This window comes from Convolutriloba macropyga, chromosome 4 (genome assembly GCF_964194025.1).
Source record: "Convolutriloba macropyga chromosome 4, txConMacr16.3, whole genome shotgun sequence".
In the NCBI taxonomy this organism is placed as follows: Eukaryota; Metazoa; Xenacoelomorpha; order Acoela; family Convolutidae; genus Convolutriloba; species Convolutriloba macropyga.
Window position 1 is genome coordinate 74,194,151 of NC_134471.1, and position 20,096 is coordinate 74,214,246.

General features: G+C 38.1%; 1 protein-coding gene and 9 non-coding genes across 10 annotated transcripts in view; 1 reads left to right on the plus strand and 9 right to left on the minus strand.

Annotated features, from left to right (window-relative positions):
• Positions 1-20,096, plus strand: part of LOC142338168 (proteasome adapter and scaffold protein ECM29-like) — a 198,860-nt gene that overhangs the window by 159,378 nt on the left and 19,386 nt on the right. The window lies entirely within an intron of this gene.
• Positions 450-531, minus strand: Trnal-uag (transfer RNA leucine (anticodon UAG)). Its single transcript has one exon. It is a non-coding gene; the product is annotated as a tRNA-Leu (tRNA).
• Positions 1,196-1,277, minus strand: Trnal-uag (transfer RNA leucine (anticodon UAG)). The gene has a single exon. It is a non-coding gene; the product is annotated as a tRNA-Leu (tRNA).
• Trnal-uag (transfer RNA leucine (anticodon UAG)) lies at positions 1,939-2,020 on the minus strand. Its single transcript has one exon. It is a non-coding gene; the product is annotated as a tRNA-Leu (tRNA).
• Trnal-uag (transfer RNA leucine (anticodon UAG)) lies at positions 3,428-3,509 on the minus strand. Its single transcript has one exon. It is a non-coding gene; the product is annotated as a tRNA-Leu (tRNA).
• Trnal-uaa (transfer RNA leucine (anticodon UAA)) lies at positions 6,408-6,489 on the minus strand. The gene has a single exon. It is a non-coding gene; the product is annotated as a tRNA-Leu (tRNA).
• Positions 7,900-7,981, minus strand: Trnal-uag (transfer RNA leucine (anticodon UAG)). The gene has a single exon. It is a non-coding gene; the product is annotated as a tRNA-Leu (tRNA).
• On the minus strand, positions 9,417-9,498 carry Trnal-uag (transfer RNA leucine (anticodon UAG)). Its single transcript has one exon. It is a non-coding gene; the product is annotated as a tRNA-Leu (tRNA).
• Positions 10,897-10,978, minus strand: Trnal-uag (transfer RNA leucine (anticodon UAG)). The gene has a single exon. It is a non-coding gene; the product is annotated as a tRNA-Leu (tRNA).
• Trnal-uag (transfer RNA leucine (anticodon UAG)) lies at positions 18,947-19,028 on the minus strand. The gene has a single exon. It is a non-coding gene; the product is annotated as a tRNA-Leu (tRNA).

Sequence of the window (20,096 nt, forward strand, 5' to 3'; positions counted from 1 at the left end):
AACCCAAAATGGTACGGGTTGTTCCAAAAGTTGAGCAATGCTTGATTGATAATTATCAGCTCTGTAAGTTTTCATCCATCATCTCTTTTTTCTCATTTATGTGAAATTTTTTTGATTTATTACGCTTTGAGACTTTCCTAGAATGTGATGAAAATGCAATCAGCTGAAATTTTTTTGTGCTGCTCAATGTGGCCCATACCTGGGGTTTGATTTTTCAGTCTGGATCCGAGCCAATTTAACTAGGTGCGTACGGTTTTAGGTCCCCGATCTCGTCCGGGTGGGGCAAGTATTAATTGTTCAACAAACTATGTTGTAGCAAAATGCCACAAAATTTCTCCCCACTTGTAAACTACACATTATTGTTTCAACTAAGAAAACTTTTAGCGACTTTTTATACAAAATAAAATGTTTCGTGAAAACCTTTCCAAAATTATTTAATAAAGTCTAGTTGACAAGAGTGGGATTCGAACCCACGCATCCGAAAATTCTAGGTCCTAAACCTAGCGACTTAGACCGCTCGGCCATCTTGCCTTGATTTTGGACACCAACTACTATACCATACTGGATGTTTTCGTCCGGTAAACAAATAATGACATGAAAATACGGTGGATTAGCATTCAACTTTGCTATTTTGTGAGTCGTATCGTAACATTATTTGAGACATTTTTTGCCACTGTTTTGCCGGTTCTTCAAAAGTACCTTTGGATGTAGATGTTTTTGGTGTGCTGATATCTTGTCGTCTGAAACCCAGAAGGGTACGGGTTGTTCCAAAAGTTGAGCAATGCTTGATTGATAATTAGCAGCTCAGTAAGTTTTCACCCATTATCTCTTTTTTCTCATTTTTGTGAAAATTTTTTGATTTATTTCTCTTTGAGATTTACTAGAATGTGATGAAAATGCAATCAGCTAAAAATTTTTGTTCGTGCTGCTTAATTTGGCCCATACCTGAGTTTTGATTCTTCAGTCTGGCTCCGAGCCAATTTAACTAGGTGCGTACGGTTTCAGGTCGCGGATCTCGTCCCGTGGGGCAAGTATTACTTGTTCAACAATCTATGTTGTAGCAAAATGCCACAAAAATTTCTCGCCACGTGTAAACTACACAACACTGTTTCAACTAAGAAAACTTCTAGCGACTTTTTATACAAAATAGAATGTTTCGTGAGAACCTTTCCAAAATTATTTAATAAAGTCTAGTTGACAAGAGTGGGATTCGAACCCACGCATCCGAAAATTCTAGGGCCTAAACCTAGCGACTTAGACCGCTGGGCCATCTTGCCTTGATTTAGGACCACAACTACTCTACCATACTGGATTTTTTCGTCCGGTAAACAAATAATGACATGAAAATAAGGCGGATTAGCATTCAACTTTGCTATTTTGTGAGTCGTATCGTAACATTATTTGAGACATTTTTCGCCACTGATTTGCCGGTTCTTCAAAAGTACCTTTGGATGTAGATGTTTTTGGTGTGCTGATATCTTGTCGTCTGAAACCCAGAATGATACGGTTTGTTCCAAAAGTTGATCAATGATTGATTGATAATTAGCAGCTCAGTAAGTTTTCATCCATCATCTCTTTTTTTCTCATTTTTGTCAAATTCTTTTGATTTATTACGCTTTGAGAATTTCCTAGAATATGATGAAAATGCAATCAGCTAAAATTTTTTTGTGCTGCTCAATGTGGCCCATACCTGGGTTTTGATTTTTCAGTCTGGCTCCGAGCCAATTCAACTAGGTGCGTACGGTTTTAGGTCCCGGATCTCGTCCGGGTGGGGCAAGTATTACTTGTTCAAGAAACTATGTTATAGCAAAATGCCACAAAATTTTCTCCCCACGTGTAAACTACACAACACTGTTTCAAATAAGATAACTTTTAGCGACTTATACAAAATAGAATGTTTCGTGAAAACCTTCCCAAAATTATTTAATGAAATCTAGTTGACAAGAGTGGGCTTCGAACCCACGCATCCGAAGATACTAGGGCCTAAACCTAGCGCCTTAGACCGCTCGACCATCTTGCCTTGATTTAGGACAGCAACTACTATACCATACTGGATGTTTTCGTCCGGTAAACGAATAATGACATGAAGATAAGGCGGATTAGCATTCAACTTTGCTATTTTGTGAGTCGTATCGTACCATTATTTGAGACATTTTTTGCCACTGATTTATCGGTTCTTCAAAAGTACATTTGGATTTAGATGTTTTTGTTGTGCTGATATCTTGTGGTCTGAAACCCAAAATGGTACGGGTTGTTCCAAAAGTTGAGCAATATTTGATTGATAATTATCAGCTCTGTAAGTTTTCATCCATCATCTCTTTTTCTCATTTTTGTGAAAATTTTTTGATTTATTACGCTTTGAGATTTTCCTAAAATGTGATGAAAATGCAATCAGCTGAAAATTTTTTTCGTGCTGCTCAATGTGGCCCATACCTGGGTTTTGATTTTTCAGTCTGGCTCCGCGTCAATTTAACTAGGTGCGTACGGTTTTAGGTCCCGGATCTCGTCCGGGTTGGGCAAATATTACTTGTTCAACAAACTATGTTGTAGCAAAATGCCACAAAAATTCCTCCCCACGTGTAAACTACACAATATTGTTTCAACTAAGAAAACTTTTACCGACTTTTTATACAAAATAGAATGTTTCGTGAAAGCCTTTCCAAAATTATTTAATAAAATCTAGTTGACAAGAGTGTGATTCAAACCCACGCATCCGAAGATACTGGGCCCTAAACCTAGCGCCTTAGACCGCTCGGGCATCTTGCCTTGTTTTAGGACAGCAACTACTCTACCATACTGGATGTTTTCGTCCGGTAAACAAATAATGACATGAAAATAAGGCGGATTAGCATTCAACTTTGCTATTTTGTGAGTCTTATCGTAACATTATTTGAGACATTCTTTGCCACTGAATTGCCGGTTCTTCAAAAGTACCTTTGGATGTAGATGTTTTTGTTGTGCTGATATCTTGTCGTCTGAAACCCAAAATGGTACGGGTTGTTCCAAAAGTTGAGCAATGCTTGATTGATAATTATCAGCTCTGTAAGTTTTCATCCATTATCTCTTTTTTCTCATTTTTGTGAAGTTTTTTTGATTTATTACGCTTTGAGATTTTCCTAGAATGTGATGAAAATGCAATCAGCTGAAATTTTTTGTGCTGCTCAATGTGGCCCATACCTGGGTTTTGATTTTCAGTCTGGCTCCGAGCCAATTTAACTAGGTGCGTACGGTTTTAGGTCCCGGATCTCGTCCGGGTGGGGCAAGTATTACTTGTTCAACAATCTATGTTGTAGCAAAATGCCACAAAAATTTCTCCCAACGTGTAAACTACACAACACTGTTTCAACTAAGAAAACTTTTAGCGACTTTTTATACAAAATAGAATGTTTCGTGAGAACCTTTCCAAAATTATTTAATAAAATCTAGTTGACAAGAGTGGGATTCGAACCCACGCATCCGAAGATACTAGGGCCTAAAACTAGCGCCTTCGACCGCTGGGCCATCTTGCCTTGATTTATGACCACAACTACTCTACCATACTGGATGTTTTCGTCCGGTAAACAAATAATGACATGAAAATAAGGCGGATTAGCATTCAACTTTGCTATTTTGTGAGTCGTATCGTAACATTATTTGAGACCTTTTTTGCCACTGATTTGCCGGTTCTTCAAAAGTACCTTTACATGTAGATGTTTTTGGTGTGCTCATATCTTGTCGTCTGAAACCCAGAATGATACGGGTTGTTTCACAAGTTGATCAATGATTGATTGATAATTAGCAGCTCAGTAAGTTTTCATCCATCATCTCTTTTTTTCTCATTTTTGTGAAATTTTTTTGATTTATTACGCTTTGAGATTTTCCTAGAATGTGATGAAAATGCAATCAGCTAAATTTTTTTTGTGCTGCTCAATGTGGCCCATACCTGGGTTTTGATTTTTCAGTCTGGCTCTGAACCAATTCAACTAGGTGCGTACGGTTTTAGGTCCCGGATCTCGTCCGGATGGGGCAAGTAATACTTGTTCAACAAACTATGTTGTAGCAAAATGCCACAAAATTTTCTTCCCACGTGTAAACTACACAACACTGTTTCAACTAAGATAACTTTTAGCGACTTTTTATACAAAATAGAATGTTTCGTGAAAACCTTCCCAAAATTATTCAATAAAACCTAGTTGACAAGAGTGGGATTCGAACGCACGCTTCCGAAGTTAGTAGGGCCTAAACCTAGCGCCTTAGACCTCTCGACCATCTTGCTTTGATTTAGGACAGCAACTACTATACCATACTGGATGTTTTCGTCCGGTACACGAATAATGACATGAAGATAAGGCGGATTAGCATTCAACTTTGCTATTTTTTGAGTCGTATCGTAACATTATTTGAGACATTTTTTGCCACTGATTTGCCGGTTTTTCAAAAGTACCTTTGGATGTAGATGTTTTTGGTGTGCTGATATCTTGTCGTCGGAAACCCAGAATGGTACGGGTTGTTCCAAAAGTTGAGCAATGCTTGATTGATAATTATCAGCTCTGTAAGTTTTCATCCATCATCTCTTTTTTCTCATTTTTGTGAAATTTTTTTGATTTAATACGCTTTGAGATATTCCTAGAATGTGATGAAAATGCAATCAGCTAAAAAATTTTTTCGTGCTGCTCAATGTGGCCCATACCTGGGTTTTGATTTTTCAGTCTGGCATTGAGCCAATTTAACTAGGTGCGTACGGTTTTAGGTCCCGGATCTCATCCGGGTGGGGCAAATATTACTTGTTCAACAAACTATGTTGTAGCAAAATGCCACAAAATTTTCTCCCCACGTGTAAACTACACAACACTGTTTCAACTAAAACTTTTAGCGACTTTTTATACAAAATAGAATGTTTCGTGAAAACCTTCCCAAAATTATTTAATAAAATCTAGTTGACAAGAGTGGGATTCGAATCCACGCATCCGAAGATACTAGGGCCTAAACCTAGCGCCTTAGACCGCTCGACCTTCTTGCCTTGATTTAGGACAGCAACTACTATACCATAATGGATGTTTTCGTCCGGTAAACAAATAATGACATGAAAATAAGGCGGATTAGCATTCAACTTTGCTATTTTGTGAGTCATATCGTAACATTATTTGAGACATTTTTTGCCACTGATTTGCCGGTTTTTCAAAAGTGCCTTTGGATGTAGATGTTTTTGGTGTGCTGATATCTTGTCGTCTGAAACCCAGAATGGTACGGGTTGTTCCAAAAGTTGAGCAATGCTTGATTGATAATTAGCAGCTCTGTAAGTTTTCATCCAACATCTCTTTTTTCTCAATTTTAAATTTTTTTGATTTATTACGCTTTGAGATATTCCTAGAATGTGATGAAAATGCAATGAGCTAAAAAAAATTTAGTGCTGCTCAATGTGGCCCATACCTGGGTTTTGATTTTTCAGTCTGGCTCCGAGCCAATTTAACTAGGTGCGTATGGTTTTAGGTCCCGGATCTCGTCCGGGTGGGGCAAGTATTACTTGTTCAACAAACTATGTTGTAGCAAAACGCCACAAAAATTTCTCCCCACGTGTAAACTACACAACACTGTTTCAACTAAGAAAACTTTTGGCGACTTTTTATACAAAATAGAATGTTTCGTGAAAACATTTCCAAAATTATTTAGTAAAATCTAGTTGCCAGGCGTAGGATTTGAACCCACGCATCCGAAGCTACTCGGGCCTAAACCTAGCGCCTTAGACCGCTCGTCCATCTTGCCTCGATTTAGGACAGCAACAACTCTACCATACTGGATGTTTTTGTCCGGTAAACAAATATCGACATGAAAACAAGGCGGATTGGCATTCAACTTTGCTATTTTGTGAGTCGTATCGTAACAATACATGAGACATTTTTTGCCACTGATTTATCGGTTCTTCAAAAGTACATCTGGATTTAGATGTTTTTGTTGCGCTGATATCTTGTCGTCTGAAACCCAAAATGGTACGGGTTGTTCCAAAAGTTGAGCAATGCTTGATTGATAATTAGCAGCTCTGTAAGTTTTCATCCATCATCTGTTTTTTCTCATTTTAATGAAAATTTTTTGATTTATTACGCTTTGAGATATTTCTAGAATGTGATAAAAATGCAATCAGCTAAAAAATTTTTTCGTGCTGCTCAATGTTGCCCATACCTGGGTTTTGATTTTTCAGTCTGGCTCCGAGCCAATTTAACTAGGTGCGTACGGTTTTAGGTCCCGGATCTTGTCCGGATGGGGCAAGTATTACTCGTCCAACAAACTATGTTGTAGCAAAACGCCACAAAAATTTCTCCCCACGTGTAAAGTACACAACACTGTTTCAACTAAGAAAACTTTTAGCGACTTTTTATACAAAATAGAATGTTTCGTGAAAACCTTTCCAAAATTATTTAATAAAATCTTGTCGACAGGAGTGGGATTTGAACCCACGCATCCAAAGATACTCGGGCTTAAACCTAGCGCCTTAGACCTCTCGGCCATCTTGCCTCGATTTAGGACAGCAACAACTCTACCATACTTGATGTTTTCGTCCGCTAAACAAATATCGACATGAAAACAAGGCGGATTGGCATTCAACTTTGCTATTATGTGAGGCGTATCGTAACAATACATGAGACATTTTTTGCCTTTGATTTATCGGTTCTTCAAAAGTACATTTGGATTTAGATGTTTTTGTTGTGCTGATATCTTGTCGTCTGAAACCCAAAATGGTACGGGTTGTTCCAAAAGTTGAGCAATATTTGATTGATAATTATCAGCTCTGTAAGTTTTCATCCATCATCTCTTTTTTCTCATTTTTGTGAAATTTTTTTGATTTATTACGCTTTGAGATTTTTCTAGAATGTGATGAAAATGCAATCAGCTAAAATTTTTTTGTGCTGCTCAATGTGGCCCATACCTGGGTTTTGATGTTTCAGTCTGGCTTCGAGCCAATTCAACTAGGTGCGTACGGTTTTAGTTCCCGGATCTCGTCCGAGGTGGGCAAATATTACTTGTTCAACAAATTATGTTGCAGCAAATTGCCACAAAAATTCCTCTCCACGTGTAAACTACACAAGATTGTTTCAACTATGAAAACTTTTAGCGATTTTTTATACGAAATAGAATGATTCGTGAAAACCTTTCCAAAATCTTTTAAAAAAAATCGAGCTGACAAGAGTGGGATTCGAACACATGCATCCGAAGATACTAGGGCCTAAACCTAGCGCTTTAGAACGCTCGGCCATCTTGCCTCGATTTAGGTCAGCAACTACTCTACCATACTGGATGTTTTCGTCCGGTAAACAAATAATGACATGAAAATAAGGCGGATTAGCATTCAACTTTGCTATTTTGTGAGTCGTAACGTAACATTATTTGAGACATTTTTTGCCTTTGATTTGCCGGTTCTTCAAAAGTACCTTTGGATGTAGATGTTTTTGGTTTGTTGATATCCCTTCGTCTGAAACCCAGAATGGTACGGGTTGTTCCAAAAGTTGAGCAATGCTTGATTGATAATTAGCAGCTCTGTAAGTTTTCATCCATCATCTCTTTTTTCTTATTTTTGTGAAAATTTTTTTATTTATTACGCTTTGAGATTTTCCTAGAATGTGATGAAAATGCAATCAGCTAAAAAAAATTTCGTGCTCGTCAATGTGGCCCATACCTGGTTTTTGATTTTTCAGTCTGGCTCCGAGCCAATTTAACTAGGTGCGTGCGGTTTTAGGTCCCGGATCTCGTCCGGGTTGGGCCAATATTACGTGTTCTACAAACTATGTTGTAGCAAAATGGCACAAAAATTCCTCCCCACGTGTAAACTACACAACATTGTTTCAACTAAGAAAACTTTTAGCGACTTTTTATACAAAATAGAATGTTTCGTGAAAACCTTGCCAAAATTTTTAAATAAAATCTAGTTGACAAGAGTGGGATTCGAACCCACGCATCCGAAGATACTAGGGCCTAAACCTAGCTCCTTAGACGGCTCGGCCATCTTGCCTTGATTTAGGACAGCAACTACTCTACCATACTGGATGTTATCGTCCGGTAAACAAATATCGACATGAAAATAAGGCGGATTGCTATTGAAATAAGACTTGAAGTAAGGCATTCAATTTTGCTATTTTGTGAGTCGTATCGTAACAATAATTCAGACATTTTTTGGCCACTGAACTACCGGTTGTTCAAAAGTACCTTTGGATGTAGATGTTTTTGTTGTGCTGATATCTTGTCGTCTGAAACCCAAAATGGTACTGGTTGTTCCAAAAGTTGAGCAATGCTTGATTGATAATTATCAGCTCTGTAAGTTTTCATCCATCATCTCTTTTTCTCATTTTTGTGATTTTTTTTTGATTTATTATGCACTGAGATTTTCCTAGAATGTGATGAAAATGCAATCAGCTAAAATTTTTTTGTGCTGCTCAATGTGACCCATACCTGGGTTTTGATTTTTCAATCTGGCTCCGAGCCAATTTAACTAGGTGCGTACGGTTTTAGGTCCCGGATCTCGTCCGGGTTGGGCAAATATTACTTGTTCAACAAACTTTTTTGTAGCAAAATGCCACAAAAATTCCTCCCCATGTGTAAACTACACGACACTGTTTCAACTAAGAAAAACTTTAGCGGCTTTTTATACAAAATAGAAAGTTTTTTGAAATCTTTTCCAAATTATTTAATAAAATCCTGTTGACAATAGTGGGATTCGAACTCACGCATCCGAAGATTCTAGGGCTTAAACTTAGCGCCTTAGACCGCTCGGCCTTCTTGCCTTGGTTTAGGACAGCAACTACTCTACCATACTGGATGTTTTTGTCCGGTAAACGAATAATGACATGAAAATAAGGCAGATTAGCATTCGACTTTGCTATTGTGTGAGTCGTATCGTAACAATACTTGAGAAATTTTTTTGCCACTGATTTACCGGTTCTTCAAAAGTACCTTTGACTGTAGATGTTTTTGGTGTTTTGATATCTTGTCGTCTGAAACCCAGAAGGTTACGGGTTGTTCCAAAAGTTGAGCAATGCCTGATTGATAATTTGCAACTCTGTAAGTTTTCATCCATCATCTATTTTTTCTCGTTTCTGCGAAAATTTTTTGATTTAGCACGCTTTGAGATTGTCCTTAAATGTGATGAAAGTGCAATCAGCTGAAATTTTTGTTCGTGCTGCTCTATGTGGCCCATACCTGGGATTTGATTTTTCAGTCTAGCGCTGAGCCAATTTAACTTTGTGCGTATCGTTTTATGTCCCGGATCGCGTCAGGGGTGGGCAAATATTTCTTGTTCAACAAACATTTTTGTAGCAAAATGCCACAAAAATTTCTCCCCACGTGTAAACTACACAACACTGTTTCAACTAAGAAAACTTTTGGCGACTTTTTATACAAAATAGAAAGTTTTGTGAAAACCTTGCCAAAATTATTTAATAAAATATAGTTGACAAGAATGGGATTCGAACCCACGCATCCGAAGATACTAGGGCCTAAACCTAGCGCCTTAGACCGCTCGGCCATCTTGCCTTTATTTAGTTCAGCAACTACTCTACCATACTGGATGTTTTTGTCCGGTAAACGAATAATGACATGAAAATAAGGCAGATTAGCATTCATTTTGCTATTTTGTGAGTCGTATCGTAACAATACTTAAGACATTTTTTGCCACTGATTTACCGGTTCTTGAAAAGTACCTTTGACTGTAGATGTTTTTGGTGTGTTGATATCTTGTCGTCTGAAACCCAGAAAGTTACGGGTTGTTCCAAAAGTTGAGCAATGCCTGATTGATAATGTGCAAATCTGTAAGTTTTCATCCATCATCTATTTTTTCTCGTTTCTGCGAAAATTTTTTGATTAGGCACGCTTTGAGATTGTCCTTAAATGTTATGAAAGTGCAATCAGCTGAAATTTTTGTTCGTGCTGCTCAATCTGGCCCATACCTGGGATTTGATTTTTCAGTCTAGCGCTGAGCCAATTTAACTTTGTGCGTATCGTTTTATGTCCCGGATCGCGTCAGGGGTGGGCAAATATTTCTTGTTCAACAAACATTTTTGTAGCAAAATGCCACAAAAATTTCTCCCCACGTGTAAACTACACAACACTGTTTCAACTAAGAAAACTTTTGGCGACTTTTTATACAAAATAGAAAGTTTTGTGAAAACCTTGCCAAAATTATTTAATAAAATATAGTTGACAAGAATGGGATTCGAACCCACGCATCCGAAGATACTAGGGCCTAAAACTAGCGCCTTAGACCGCTCGGCCCTCTTGCCTTGGTTTAGGACAGCAACTACTCTACCATACTGGATGTTTTTGTCCGGTAAACGAATAATGACATGAAAATAAGGCGGATTAGTATTCAACTTTGCGTTTCTGTGAGTCGTATCGTCACATTATTTGAGACAATTTTTGCCACTGATTTGACGGTTCTGGTCACATTATTTGAGACATTTTTTGCCACTGATTTGACGGCTCTGGACGCTTTTGGTGTGTTCATATCTTGTCGTCTGAAACCCAGAAAGGTACGGGTTGTTCCAAAAGTTGAGCAATGCTTGATTGAGAATTAGCAACGCTGTAAGTTTTCGTTCATCGTCTCTTTTTCGAGTTTGTCCTAGAACGTGATGAAGGTGCAATCAGCTAAAAAAAATTTTCGTGCTGCTCAATGTAGCCCATACCTGGGTTTTGAGTTTTCAGTCTGGCTCTGACCCAATTTATCTAGGTGCGTACCGTTTGAGGTCCCGTATCTCGTCCGGGTGGGGCAAGTATTACTTGTTCAACAAACTATGTTGTAGCAAAATGCCACAAAAATTTCTTCCCACGTGTAAACTACATAACACTGTTTCAACTAAAAAACTTTTAGCGACTTTCTATACAAAATAGAATGTTTCGTGAAAACCTTTCCAAAATTACTTAATAAAATCTAGTTGACAAGATTGGGATTCGAACCCACGCTTCAGAAGATTCTAGGGCCTAAACCTAGCGCCTTAGACCGCTCGGCCATCTTGCCTTGCTTTAGGACAGCAACTACTCTACCATACTGGATGTTTTCGTCCGGTAAACAAATAATGACATGAAAATAAGGCGGATTAGCATTCAACTTTGCTATTTTGTGAGTCTTATTGTAACATTATTTGAGACAATCTTTGCCACTGATTTGCCGGTTCTTCAAAAGTACCTTTGGATGTAGATGTTTTTGGTGTGCTGATATCTTGTCGTCTGAAACCCAAAATGGTACGGGTTGTTCCAAAAGTTGAGCAATGCTTGATTGATAATTAGCAACTCTGTAAGTTTTCATCCATCATCTATTTTTTCTCGTTTCTTCGAAAATTTTTTGATTTATCATGCTTTGAGATTGTCCTTAAATGTGATGAAAGTGCAATCAGCTGAAATTTTTCGTGCTGCTCAATATGGCCCATACCTGGGTTTTGATTTTTCAGTCTGGCTCCGAGCCAAATTAACTAGGTGCCTACCGTTTTAGGTCCTGGATCTCGTCCGAGGTGGGCAAGTGTTACTTGCTTAACATACTGTTTTGTGGCAAAATGTCAAAAAAATCCTCCCCTTGTGTAAACTACACGAACGACATTGTTTCAACTAAGACAATTTTTAGTGACTTTTTATGCAAAATAGAAAGTTTCGTGAAAACCGTTCCAAAATTTTTTATTAAAATATATTTGACAAGAGTGGTATTCGAACCCACGCATCTGAAGATTCTTGGGCCTAAATCTAACGCCTTAGACCGCTCGCCCATCTTGCCTTGAGTTCGGACAGCAACTACTCTACCATCCTGGCTGTTTTCGTCCGGTAAACGAATAATGATATGAAATTAAGGCGGATTAGTATTCAATTTGCTTTTCTGTGAGTCGTATCGTGCCATTATTTGAGACACTTTTTGCCACTGATTTGCCGGTTCTTCAAAAAAACCTTTGGATGTAGACGTTTTTGGTATGTTGATATCTTGTCGTCTGAAACCCAAAAAGTTTTGCGTTGTTCCAAAAGTTGAGCAATGCTTGATTGTTAATTAGCAACTCTGTAAGTTTTCATCCATCATCTATTCTTTCTCGTTTCTGCGAAATTTTTTTGATTTATCACGCTTTGAGATTGTCCTTAAATGTGATGAAAGTGCGATCAGCTGAAATTTTTGTTCGTGCTGCTCAATGTGGCCCATACCTGGGTTTTGATTTCTCAGTCTGGCTCCGAGCCAATTTAACTAGCTGCCTATCGTTTTAGGTCCTGCATCTTGTCCGGGTGGGCAAATATTACTTGCTCAACATACTCTTTTGTGGCAAAATGTCAAAAAAATTCCTCCCCATGTGTGAACTACACGACTTTGTTTCAACTAAGAAAAATTTTTGCGACTTTTTATACAAAATAGAAAGTTTCGTGAAAAGCTTTCCAAAAATATTTAATAAAATCTGGTTGACAAGAGTGGGATTCAAACCCACGCTTCCGATGATACTGGGGCCTAAGCCTAACGCCTTTGACCTCTCGCCCATCTTGCCTTGACTTAGGAGAGCAACTACTCTACAATGTTTTTATCCGGTAAACGAGTATTGATATGAAAATAATGCGGATTAGCATTCAACTTTGCTATTGTGTGAGTCGTATCGTAAAAATACTCAAGACATTTTTTGCCACTGAATTACCGGTTCCCCAAAAGTATCTTTGGTTGTAGGTGTTTTTGGTGTGTTGATATCTTGTCGTCTGCAACCCAGAAAGATACGGGTTGTTGCAAAAGCTGAGCAATGCTTGATTGATAATTAGCAACTCTTTAAGTTTTCATCCATCATCTATTTTTTCTCGTTTCTTTGAAAATGTTCTGATTTATCACGCTTTGAGATTTTCCTAAAATGTGATGAAAGTGCAATTAACTGAAATTTTTGTTTGTGCTACTTAATGTGTCTCATACCTGGGTTTTGATTTTTCAGTCTGGCTCCGAGCCGATTTAACTAAGTGCCTACCGTTTTAGGTCCCGGATATCGTCCGAGGTGGGCAAATATTACTTGTTCAACATAATCTTTTGTGGCAAAATGTCAAAAAAATTCCTGAAATTTTTGTTCGTGCTGCTCAATCTGGCCCATACCTGGGATTTGATTTTTCACTCTGGCGCCGAGCCAATTTAACTTGTTGCGTATCGTTTTATGTCCCGGATCGCGTCCGGGGTGGGCAAATATTACTTGTTCAACAAACAATTTTGTGGCAAAATCCCACAAAAATTTCTCCCCACGTGTAAACTACACAACACTGTTTCAACTAAGAAAACTTTTAGCGACTTTTTATACAAAATAGAAAGTTTCGTGAAAACCTTGCCAAAATTATTTAATAAAATCTAGTTGACAAGAATGGGATTCGAACCCACGCATCCGAAGATACTACGGCCGAAAACTAGCGCCTTAGACCGCTCGGCCCTCTTGCCTTGGTTTAGGACAGCAACTACTCTACCATACTGGATGTTTTTGTCCGGTAAACGAAAAATGACATGAAAATAAGGCGGATTAGTATTCAACTTTGCGTTTCTGTGAGTCGTATCGTCACATTATTTGAGACATTTTTTGCCACTGATTTGACGGTTCTTGACGCTTTTGGTGTGTTGATATCTTGTCGTCTGAAACCCAGAAAGGTACGGGTTGTTCCAAAAGTTGAGCAATGCTTGATTGAGAATTAGCAACTCTGTAACTTTTCGTTCATCGTCTCTTTCTCAATTTTATGAAATTTTTTTATTTATGGTGCTTTGAGTTTGTCCTAGAACGTGATGAAAGTGCAATCAGCTAAAAAAAATTTTCGTGCTGCTCAATGTAGCCCATACCTGGGTTTTGAGTTTTCAGTCTGGCTCTGACCCAATTTATCTAGGTGCGTACCGTTTTAGGTCCCGTATCTCGTCCAGGGTGGCTAAATATTACTTGTTAAGCAAACTATTTTGTAGCAAGAGGCCACAAAATTTCTCCCCATGTGTTAAGTGCACGACCGACGCTGTTTCAACTAAAAAAAATTTTAGCTACTCTTTATACAAAATAGAAAGTTTCGTGAAATCATTTCCAAATTATTTAATAAAATAGTTGTCAATAGTGGGATTTGAACTCACGCATCTGATCCTTCTAGAGCCTAAACCTAGCGCCTTAGACAGCTCAGCCTTCTTGCCTTGATTTAGGACAGCAACTACTCTACCATAGAGGATGTTTTCGTCCGGTAAACGAATAATGATATGAACATAAGGCGGATTAGCATTCATTTTGCTATTTTTTGAGTCGTATCGTAACAATACTTAAGACATTTTTTGCCACTGAATTACCGGTTCTTCAAAAGTAGATTTGGATTTAGATGTTTTTGTTGTGCTGATATCTTTTCGTCTGAAACCCAAAATGGTACGGGTTGTTCCAAAAGTTGAGCAATGCTTGATTGATAATTAGCAACTCTGTAAGTTTTCATCCATCATCTATTTTTTCTCGTTTCTTCGAAAATTTTTTGATTTATCATGCTTTGAGATTGTCCTTAAATGTGATGAAAGTGCAATCAGCTGAAATTTTTCGTGCTGCTCAATGTGGCCCATTCCTGGGTTTTGATTTTTCAGTCTGGCTCCGAGCCAAATTAACTAGGTGCCTACCGTTTTAGGTCCTGGATCTCGTCCGAGTTGGGCAAGTGTTACTTGCTTAACATACTGTTTTGTGGCAAAATGTCAAAAAAATCCTCCCCTTGTGTAAACTACACGAACGACATTGTTTCAACTAAGACAATTTTTAGTGACTTTTTATGCAAAATAGAAAGTTTCGTGAAAAGCGTTTCAAAATTTTTTATTAAAATATATTTGACAAGAGTGGTATTCGAACCCACGCATCTGAAGATTCTTGGGCCTAAATCTATTGCCTTAGACCGCTCGCCCATCTTGCCTTGAGTTCGGACAGCAACTACTCTACCATACTGGCTGTTTTCGTCCGGTAAACGAATAGTGATATGAAATTAAGGCGGATTAGTATTCAACTTGCTTTTCTGTGAGTCGTATCGTGCCATTATTTGAGACACTTTTTGCCACTGATTTGCCGGTTCCTCAAAAAAACCTTTGGATGTAGACGTTTTTGGTATGTTGATATCTTGTCGTCTGAAACCCAAAAAGTTTCGCGTTGTTCTAAAAGTTGAGCAATGCTTGATTGTTAATTAGCAACTCTGTAAGTTTTCATCCATCATCTATTTTTTCTCGTTTCTGCGAAAATTTTTTGATTTATCACGCTTTGAGATTGTCCTTAAATGTGATGAAAGTGCGATCAGCTGAAATTTTTGTTCGTGCTGCTCAATGTGGCCCATACCTGGGTTTTGATTTCTCAGTCTGGCTCCGAGCCAATTTAACTAGCTGCCTATCGTTTTAGGTCCTGCATCTTGTCCGGGTGGGCAAATATTACTTGCTCAACATACTCTTTTGTGGCAAAATGTCAAAAAAAAATCCTCCGCATGTGTGAACTACACGACTTTGTTTCAACTAAGAAAAATTTTTGCGACTTTTTATACAAAATAGAAAGTTTCGTGAAAAGCTTTCCAAAAATATTTAATAAAATCTGGTTGACAAGAGTGGGATTCAAACCCACGCTTCCGATGATACTGGGGCCTAAGCCTAACGCCTTTGACCTCTCGCCCATCTTGCCTTGACTAGAGGAGAGCAACTACTCTACAATGTTTTTATCCGGTAAACGAGTATTGATATGAAAATAATGCGGATTAGCATTCAACTTTGCTATTGTGTGAGTCGTATCGTAAAAATACTCAAGACATTTTTTGCCACTGAATTACCGGTTCCCTAAAAGTATCTTTGGTTGTAGGTGTTTTTGGTGTGTTGATATCTTGTCGTCTGCAACCCAGAAAGATACGGGTTGTTGCAAAAGCTGAGCAATGCTTGATTGATAATTAGCAACTCTTTAAGTTTTCATCCATCATCTATTTTTTCTCGTTTCTTTGAAAATGTTCTGATTTATCACGCTTTGAGATTGTCCTAAAATGTGGTGAGAGTGCAATCAACTGAAATTTTTGTTTGTGCTACTTAATGTGTCTCATACCTGAGTTTTGATTTTTCAGTCTGGCTCCGAGCCGATTTAACTAAGTGCCTACCGTTTTAGGTCCCGGATATCGTCCGAGGTGGGCAAATATTACTTGTTCAACAAAATATTTTGTTGCAAAATGCCACAAAAATTCCTCCCCTTGTGTAAACTACACAACATCGTTTCAACTAAGAAACATTTTAGCGACTTTTTATACAAAATAGAAAGTTTCGTGAAAACCTTGCCAAATTTATTTAATAATATCTAGTTGACAAGAGTTGGATTCCATCCCACGCATGCGATGATACTAGGGCCTAAACCTAGCGCCTTAGACGGCGCGCCCATATTGCCTTGATTTTGTACAGCAACAATTCTACCTTACCGGATGTTTTTGTCCGGTAAACGAACAATGGCGTGGAAATAAGGCGGATTAGCATTCAACTTTGCTTCTATGTGAGTCGTATCGCAACAGTTTTTGAGACTTTTTTTGCCACTGATTTACGGGCTCCTTAAAAGTATCTTTGGATGTCGGTGTTTTTCGTGTGTTTATATCTTGTCGTCTGAATTCCGGAAAGGTACAGGTTGTTCCAAAAGTTGAGCAATGCTTGATTGATAATTAGCAGCTCTGTTAATTTTCGTCCATTATCTTTTTTTTCGTTCCTGTGAATTTTTTTTTTGACTTATTACGCTTTAATAAAATCTCTTTGACAGCAGTGGGATTCGAACCCACGCATCTGAAGATACTTGGTCCTAAATCTAGCGCCTTAGACCGCTCGCCCATCTTGCCTTGATTTCGGACAGCAACTACTCTACCATACTGGATGTTTTCGTCCGGTAAACGAATAATGATATGAACATAAGGCGGATTAGCATTCATTTTGCTATTGTGTTAGTCGTATCGTAAAAATACTCAAGACATTTTTTGCCACTGAATTACCGGTTCCTCAAAAGTATCTTTGGTTGTAGATGTTTTTGGTGTGCTGATATCTTGTCGTCTGAAACCCAGAAAGATACGGGTTGTTCCAAAAGCTGAGCAATGCTTGATTGATAATTAGCAGCTATGTAAGTTTTCATCCATCATCTCTTTTTCTCATTTATGTGGATTTTTTTTTATTTATTACGCTTTAAGATTTTCCTAAAATGTGATAAAAGTGCATTCAGCTAAAATTTTTGTTCTTGCTGCTCAAGGTGGTCCATACCTGGGTTTTGATTTTTCAGTCTGGCACCGAGCCAGTTTAACTGGTGCGTACCGTTTCAGGTCCCGGACTTCGTCCGAGGTGGGAAAATATTACTTGTTCAACAAACTATTTGGTAGCAAAATGCCACAAAGATTCCTCCCCGTGTGCAAAACTACACGACATAGTTTCAACTATAAAAAATTATGGCGACATTTCATACAAAATAGAAAGTTTCGTGAAAACCTTGCCAAAATTATTTAATAAAATCTAGTTGACAAGAGTGGGATTCCATCCCACGCATGCGATGATACTAGGGCCTAAACCTAGCGCCTTAGACCGCTCGCCCATCTTGCCTTGATTTCGGACAGCAACTACTCTACCATACTGGATGCTTTCGCTCGGTTAACGAATAATGATACAAAAATAAGGCGTTTAGGCATTCAACTTTGCTTTTATTTGAGTCCTATCGTAACAATATTTGAGACATTTTTTTCCACTGATTTGCCGGTTCTTCAAAAGTACCTTTGGATGTAGACGTTTTTGGTGTGTTGATATCTTGTCGTCTGAAACCCAGAAAGATACGGGTTGTTCCAAAAGTTGAGCAATGCTTGATTGATAATTTGCAAATCTGTAAGTTTTCATCCATCATCTATTTTTTCTCGTTTCAGCGAAAATTTTTTGATTTATCACGCTTTGAGGTTGTCCCTAATTGTGATGAAAATGCAATCAGCTGAAATTTTTGTTCGTGCTGCTCAATTTGGCCCATACCTGGGTTTTGATTTTTCAGTCTGACTCCGAGCCAAATTAACTAGGTGCCTACCGTTATAGATCCCGGATATCGTCCGAGGTGGGCAAATATTACTTGCTCAACATACTCTTTTGTGGCAAAATGTCAAAAAATTCCTCCCGTTGTGTAAACTACACGACATTGTTTCAACTATGAAAATTTGTAGCGACTTTTTATGCAAAATAGAAAGTTTCGTGAAAACCTATCCAAAATTATTTAATAAAATCTAATTGACAAGAGTGGGATTCGAACCCACGCATCTGAAGATACTTGGTCCTAAATCTAGCGCCTTAGACTGCTTGCCCATCTTGCCTTGATTTCGGACAGCAACTACTCTACCATACTGGATGTTTTCGTCCGGTAAACGAATAATGATATAAAAATAAGGCAGATTAGCATTCAACTTTGCTTTTCTGTGAGTCGTATCGTAACATTATTTGAGCCATTTTCGCCACTGATTTGCCGGTTCCTTAAAAGTATCTTTGGATGTAGATGTTTTTGGTGTGTTGATATCTTGTCGCATGAAACCCAAAAATTTTCGCGTTATTCCAAAAGTTGAGCAATGCTTGATTGTTAATTAGCAACTCTGTAAGTTAATTAGCAACTCTGTAAGTTTTCATCCATCTACTTTTTCTCGTTTTTTTGAATTTCTTTTATCTATTACGCTTTGAGATTGTCCTAAAGTGTGATGAGAAAGCAATCAGCTGAAGTTTTTGTTCGTGCTGCTCAATGTGGCCCATACCTGGGTTTTGATTTCTCAGTCTGGCTCCGAGCCAATTTAACTAGCTGTTTACCGTTTTAGGCCCCGGATCTCGTCCGGGTGGGCAAATATTACTTGTCCAACATACTCTTTTGTAGCAGAATGCCAAAAAAATTCCTCCCCTCGCGTGAACTACACAACACTGTTTCAACTAAGATAACTTTTAGCGACTTTTTATACAAAATAGAATGTTTCGTGAAAACCTTCCCAAAATTAATTAATGAAATATAGTTGACAAGAGTGGGCTTCGAACCCACGCATCCGAAGATACTAGGGCCTAAACCTAGGGCCTTAGACCGCTCGACCATCTTGCCTCGATTTCGGACAGCAACTACTCTACCATACTGGATGTTTTCGTCGGGTAAACGGATAATGATATGAAGTTAAGGCGGATTAGCATTCAACTTTGCTTTTCTTTGAGTGGTATCGTGCCATTATTTGAGACATTTTTTGCCACTGATTTGCCGGTTCCTCAACAGTACCTTTGGATGTAGATGTTTTTGGTGTGTTGATATCTTTTTGTCTGAAACCCAGAAAGGGACGGGTTGTTCCAAAAGTTGAGCAATGCTTGATTGATAATTAGCAACTCTGTAAGTTTTCATCCATCATCTATTTTTTCTCGTTTCTGTGAAAATGTTTTGATTTATCACGCTTTGAGATTGTCCTAAAATGTGATGAAAGTGCAATCAGCTGAAATTTTTGTTCGTGCTATTAAATGTGGCGAATACCTGGGTTTTTTTTCAGTCTGGCCCGAGCCAATTTAACTAAGTGCCTACCGTTTTAGGTCCCGGATCTCGTCCGAGGTGGGCAAATATTACTTGCTCAACAAACTATTTTGTAACAAAATGCCACAAAAATTCCTCTCCGTGTGCAAAACTACACGGCACGAAAAATCTTAATGACTTTTTATACAAAATAGGAAGTTTCGTGAAAATTTTTTCAAAATTGTTTAATAAAATCTATTTGACAATAGTGGCCTTCGAACCCACATGCGAATATGCTAATGCCTAAACATAGCGCCTTAGACCGCTCGCCCATCTTGCCTTGATTTCGGACAGCAACTACTCTACCATACTGGATGCTTTCGCTCGGTAAACGAATAATGATACAAAAATAAGGCGTTTAGGCATTCAACTTTGCTTTTATTTGAGTCCTATCGTAACAATATTTGAGACATTTTTTGCCACTGATTTGCCGTTTCTTCAAAAATAACTTTGGATGTAGATGTTTTTGGTGTGTTGATATCTTGTCGTCTGAAACCCAGAAATGTACGGGTTCCAAAAGTTGAGCATTGCTTGATTGGTAATTAGCAACTCTGTAAGTTTTCATCCATCATCTATTTTTTCTTGTATTTGTGGAAATTTTTTGTTTTATTACGCTTT